This window comes from Pteropus alecto, unplaced genomic scaffold (assembly GCF_000325575.1).
Source record: "Pteropus alecto unplaced genomic scaffold, ASM32557v1 scaffold213, whole genome shotgun sequence".
Taxonomy (NCBI): Eukaryota; Metazoa; Chordata; class Mammalia; order Chiroptera; family Pteropodidae; genus Pteropus; species Pteropus alecto.
In genome coordinates, this window is record NW_006434829.1 from 1,710,784 (window position 1) to 1,717,149 (window position 6,366).

The window sequence follows — 6,366 nt, forward strand, 5'->3', positions numbered from 1 at the left end:
AAGTGTGGGCTTTTGTCTCGCTCATTTCCCTCAGCACAACTCTGGCGAGGTCCCTGCGGGGTCGCAGACGGCGAGGTCCCGTTCTTTTCCGCGGCCGAGTAATAGTCCATTGTCTGCATGTACCGCCCCTTCCTCCTCCAGCCGCCACAGCCACCTGGGCTGCTTCCACGTCTCGGCCATTGCGAAGACGCCGCCCGCACAGAGACAGACGCGCGGACACGGCGAGCAAGCTGATGGCCGCCGGGTGGGCGGACGGGGGAGGGGGCGGCAAGAACTAACGGCTGGTTGTCAAAGTAGCCACGGGATGTCAGTGCAGCTCAGGGCGCACACTCGATGTCGCCGTGACGACGCGTGGTGTCACTCGATGTCACCGTGACGACGCATGGTGTCACTCGATGTCGCCGTGAGGACGCGCACTCGAGGTCGCCGTGACGACGCTTGGTGTCACTCGATGTCGCCGTGACGACGCATGGTGTCAGACGGGCACCAGACTCATGGGGGGGGTCACTTCCTAAGTCACGTGAACGTCTCGCCACCGTGAGGCATGCCTGATGCTAAGATGTAACACGTCCTGTCAACTGTAATCGAAGAGTAAAATTTAAAGAAATAGCCATAATTAATGAATAACCACCATTTAAAAAAATAATAAGTTAAATTACGTCCTGTCTAAAAACTCGAGTCCGCCAGTCGATGGCGCGTTCGGCGGCCTCCCTCCCCGCCTGCGCGTCTCCAACGGTCCCTCCACTCCGTGCTTCGTCGCCGTCGGCCCGGCGTGGCCCAGCCGAGGACGGGAAAGGAAAAGGGACGTGCCCCGTGCCGCGCCCTCCGCCCGCGCCAGCCTCGGACCCGCGTTCCAAGCCGGCAGGTGCCGCGGTCCCCTCGCCCGGGCAGTCCCGCTGCGGAACGCTCATCCGCGGGGCAGACTCGGCTCAGAGTCTCAGTGAAACTCATTAAACGTCATTAAATTGGGAGGAGAGGCCGCCTGTTCCGTGGGGTCCAAACCCCTCTCCTGACGCCACACCAGTCAGCACCCGGGGCTCAGAGGCGTCACAAAGTGTGTTCTCTCCCAAGCGACTCTTTTTCTTTTCTAATCGAGACACGTTTGCTTAGCAGACCGAAAGGAGCCCGGGTCCCCACCACCTCTGGAGCTTCTGCAGCAGCCAAGGGCGTCAGTAAAACCGGCATCCGACCACCTCCTTGGGGTGTCAGGGGCGCCTCGTCGACTGGTTTCGTGGCTCACTGAATTCTAAAAGATCACCCTTAAAAGTCAGTTTTGAAAATAAACAGTGGCGACGTGGCCCTTGCTTCCGCTCCCCCTCCCCCACCCCGTTATCAATGCCGCCTGGAGCGCCGCCGTCCTATCCACTCACGGAGTTGATTAAACAGCTGTCGCTTCGCTCCTTCGTTCTGAATCGTGAAGCCACATGAGATTTGAAACGAGTTATGCAGGACACGCAGAGCTTTTGTGGAGCCTGAGATTCCTTCGGGGGCACAGACTAAAGGGGGCCCCATCCGCAGACGGTGGGGTGAGCCGGGCAAGTGCATCGGTCCTGGGAAAATGCTCGCCGCGGCAGGCGCTCACAATCTCCCCTTTTTATCCGAAAGGGACCTCGCTGTCGGAGATGGCGATGGTGTCCCAGGACGGAAGTCACAGATCGGAGCCCACAGGCCAGTGTGACCCACGAGGCATCGTGGTTCTCACACAAGGTCAGCCACACGGAAAAACCACGCGGCTTCACATAGAAAGTGCTGATTCTCGGCTTCTCTCGGAAACACCGGGTCCCGTGCAGACTGGGTCCATGTTCCTACAAAGCTACACGTAGCGGGAGCTAGAGCTGCCCGCTCTCGAGGGAGCACGAGACCCTGGCTCACCGGGTCACCATCATCACCTCCGGGACACGTGTCTGGGCCAAGATGCGGTACCGTGAGCTGAGCGACACCCGCCCTGTCCCTCGAGTCCTCCCCGGGGCTCTGTGACCCCCGCAGAGGGGCGGGGACAGTGGATACCGTTCCCTCAGGACCAGACCCGAGGTGGACTCGCCTGCACAGCCAGCGTGGCCCGGAGCTGGTGCTTACCTGTCATTCCAGTTTCTCATGGCAAGCCTGCGGGTCCTCTCTACCAGAAGGGACATGCTGCTGGCATCGGCGGGGGCCGCCAACAGCCCCCAGCACGCAGACCGGCCTGACGGCAGACGCTTGGCCAGGCACCCACCGTGCACCTGCGCGCCCTGCGGCCCGTGGACAGTGTCAGGTGACTGCACACGGCCACCGCCGGTTTCCGGGAGGCCGACCTCATGCAGAGCACGGCCAGCTGCCTACACTCAGGACAGCTGCGGACGAGCTCAGCCCGGAGCGAGTCCAAAGCAGCAGTGAGGACGTTGGGGTCGATGCAGAACTGGGAGCCGAGCGGAGTGCAGGCAGCGCGGCGTTCACGTCCTGCAAAGCGTCGGGGGCTGGCCATCGGGGGCTGGGGGCTGGCTGTCGGGGCCGGCTGTCGGGGTCCAGCACTGAGGACTGGCCATCAGGGGCTGGCTGTCGGCCTCTGCCCCGTGCGGCGCAGACGGCAGCCGTCTCTGTTGCATTGTGTGTCGTGGCCCTGGGTGCCGACAGCAGTAGGCCCGGCTGCTTCTGCCCAGGAGGCGGACCCCATCTGCGGCTTCTCGCTGGATGTGTCCGGTGAGTCGAGGCTGGATTTCAGCTGCGTCTGTAGAGCGGACCCCTCACCGTGGCCCCGCGTGCAGCCTGGGCTCCCTCACGGCATAGCGGCCCTAGGGAGAGCACCAGGGCGACCTGCGGTGGCTTCGTGGCCGAGCCTCGGGGGTGGCAGGGCGTTGCGGCCACCGCACCCTGCAGGCCAGTGCGTCGTGAGGGCCAGGCTGGCTGGAGCTTCCGTCTGGCACAGCACGAGCGTCAGCGAGTCGCAGACGTGACTTCAGACGGCTCAAGACTCGCAGTGTCTCTTCGTGTCGTTGGAGGTGGGCTCAAGAGCAGGTGGTGAATAATGCCAATACTACGAAATTTCGATTTAGAATGAACAGACAGGAACGCACGCCCGTCTGTGGTCCGACCTCAGGGAAAGGCCGTGGCCAGCGGCGGCGGCACGTGGCGGGGGTGGGGGCTGTCATCGGCGCCGCCCACAGGTGTCCTCTCTGCACCTGCGTGAACCTCAGAGGTCTGCCTCACTCAGCCTCCCGGGCAGAGAGCAGAGAGTCCATGAGGGGTTGGGTTTGGGATTCAGTCTCCGCCACTTGGACCCCGTGTCAGCTCTGCTTTGCGTGGGGGTGAGGGGACACGTGGCATCCGCCTGGCTGCCTGAGATTTCGGAGGAGACGGCGGGGTTCTGGAGCTACCCGCCTCGTGTGTCGGCCCCCTAACCGCGGCAGGAGCAGCAAGGCTGGGCGCCGACCTCGGGCGGTCAGCTGGAGTCCGCGCCTTCAGCTCCGCGGACATGGCTGGCCTCTGTCCACGGTCCTGGATCCATCCCTCTCAGCCAAAGTGAGCTAGGGTGGAGTCTGCTTTTGACCCAAACTGAACGTAGTTCCAGAATTTTTTGAACAGTGGGTAAATACTGACCACAGAGTAGGCGTCTTAGTGGACACACGTGTTAGCAGTGCAGGGAGCTGCGGGCGGACGGAGAAGGCAGACTGTGGGGGCGCTGGGCGGACCCTGGCGGTGCCCGAGCACCCCACGCCGGCTCCTCCGGGGTCCCGATGACGTGGGGTGGGCCACGCCGTGTCCTTGGCTCCGTGGAGCCCTGGTGCTGTCTTCCTGAGCGAGCACTCGGCGTCACCGGGAATTGAAAGCGGACAAGGGGAGGCCTTACTTCCGACGCCTGCTGCGGAATTCTGACCGTGCGTCTCCGTGGACACGAGGCCACCCAGGACCTTCCCTCTCCACGCAGCGTGCACGCTCGTCCCCGACCTGGTCCGGGGACCTCACTCTCCTGACCCGGGAGCAGCGTTCTGACCCCTGCGCCCTGGACCTGCCGTCTGTCCCTTCTGTGCACTGGGCAGGGCCCCCTCTCCGTTCCCCTTGGGTGGGCCATTCGGGGGGTGGGGGGCAGGCACGACCCACTCATGGTGCCGGGAGGAAGGCAAAACGCACGACGACCTCAGACTCTGCTTTTTCAAACACACTTTTCCGGAAGCCTCTCACCCAGCGACTTATTTATTTGTGTCACGGACTAAGGGCGGCCAAGAAACGCATTTTACTTGGTATGTATAGATGTAACCTTTAGGGGGCTCCTCCCGGCCTCGGACACACTCGGGGTCTGGCGGGACGGCGGGCGGACAGGCGGGAGACGCTGGCCGCCGTCGCTAGCACGCAGGGCGACCTCTCGCCGTGCTGTGGAAGCCATATTTTCTCATATCCATCATCTTCCTCTTCTCTGAAAATCCATTTTCGAGGGTGAATGTGATTAAGCGACGGCTCGTACACGAAGCGGAAAATCAGGACACCAGAGGCCTGAGGGTTTGGAAACCAAATACACGCTCTAATTCTGCTTCCGATCCGCCAGGCCTGGCGTGGCAGATGAGTTCACGGGGACGCCGCACGTCCCTCGGGCCCTGGGCCACGGCGGCGGGCACGTCTCTTCCCCCTCACCCTGAGCCTCCCTCGGAGAGCAGAGGAGACGCTCGGCCTCGGAGAGGCAGAAATGCATGAGCGGCCAGGCGACACTGGCCCCGAGGCCCCCGGGGGTCCCCAGTCCCCTCCGAGGTCCTGGAGGCAGACCGAGGCGTCCGGGCCAGAGACGAGGCAGCATCCCAGATGCGTGGGCCCACGGCCGCTCCTGGGTGTCCAGGCGCCAACCATCAGGACGCACCCCCAAACGGGCAGAGGGCAAAAGGCCTCGGGATTTTCCGCTGGAGCAAGGACGCCGGTCACTTCTCCGCCCCGGACGTGCGACCTTGGTCCCCGGCGCTGGCGTCAGGGTTCCTAACACTGCTCCTCCCCCCCCACGTTCTCTCCCTCCTGAGGGAGGAGACGTTTGGGTTTGGGCCAGAGCGTGAAAGAGCGTCTCTCCCCTTCTCCCCCAAGCGCGGGCGATGCCTTTGCACCCGCTGTCCAAGCAGGGGCTGTGCGTGCCTGTCGCCCCAGGGCAGCAGGAAGGAGCGGCATGTCCGACTTCACCCCTGCCTTCCTATACCATGATTTACCCCAGATAAAATGGGATCGGGCAGGGAACCCACCGAGGGCGGACGAACCAGGAGGACGTGCAGCGGCAGCGTGTCCGGGCCATGTGGAGCCTGGGCTTCGAAGTTCAGGCACTTTTCGAGCTAGAGTCTTAGCTTTTAGGATGAAAAGAAGGAAAAAAAGTGTGTTACGCCTCCAAAGGCTACGCCAGAGGAGCTAATGCTAAGGCGGACCTCGTCCTGCAAAGGAGGCGTGAGATCTCGTGCGTGAAACTGACGGGCGGCACGAGGACACGTGACATGCCCGGGGGAGACACGCGCGTCTGGCCCACGGCTCACAGGCCCCGCGATCTCACACGCAGTTCGCATGGGGGCCCTTCGCGGGCCCCGCTCCGGGGAACGGCAAGCTCCCGCCCAGCCGGGCGTCACCCAGGACGCCAGACGCGCAGACACATGGCAGGAACCTCCGTGCCGCCGCCCGCCACGGGGCACAGCCGGCCGGTGGTGCGGGGAGAATGTCGAGGGCTGGGCCTTGGGAGCCGTGTCCCCAGAGGGCTCGTCGGGGCCTCGGTGTCCATGGGAGAGGAGGCGGCCTAGGCGGAGCGGTGACTGTGTCTTGGCGCTCGCTTTTCTCCATCCGAGAAATGGGCTCGTGTGACCGCCGGGCCCCGCCCCCGGGGACCACGGCTGCAGGGCGCTCTGGGGGTGCAGACGTCTGGGGAGGCCCCCGAGGCATCCGGGGACGTGCACAGAGCATGGGCCGGGGACCCAGGCGGTGGCGGTGCGGGTTCCTGGCCCCTCCTGTTGGGTCTGTGTCTGTGTCTCGCGTGTGTGGACTGGTCATTGTCACTGGGCGCGGTGCGAGGTCCTGGCAAGCAGATGCAGCCCCAGGCAGCTTGCAGTCTAGACAGGACAAAGGGACCGAACGACCGTAACTGACACTAAAATAGCAACCGTGACAAGTGCCACCAGGGGTTGCGGTGCCTTTGGTTCCGAGGCTGTGACAGCAGTGACGGGGCCGGTGGGGACCCCGGAGGACACGGTCCTGAGCCGAGCCGTGAAAGAAGCGTGTGGTAGGCGTGCGCGTCACATCATCGGGCTGCGAGGTGTCACCGGAGCCGTGACAGCGTCCCAGACACGCGCAGAGGCCAGGGCCCGAGGGGAGCCGGGGAGACTGCCGGGGTCGGGGTGGCAGGGGGCAGGGGAGGTCACGCACGGCAGGGGCCCATCTGTG

At 64.0% G+C, this 6,366-nt stretch overlaps 1 protein-coding gene across 1 annotated transcript in view; it reads left to right on the forward strand.

Annotated features, from left to right (window-relative positions):
• LOC102893976 (transmembrane protein 132D) overlaps window positions 1-6,366 on the forward strand; it is a 94,753-nt gene that overhangs the window by 52,315 nt on the left and 36,072 nt on the right. The window lies entirely within an intron of this gene.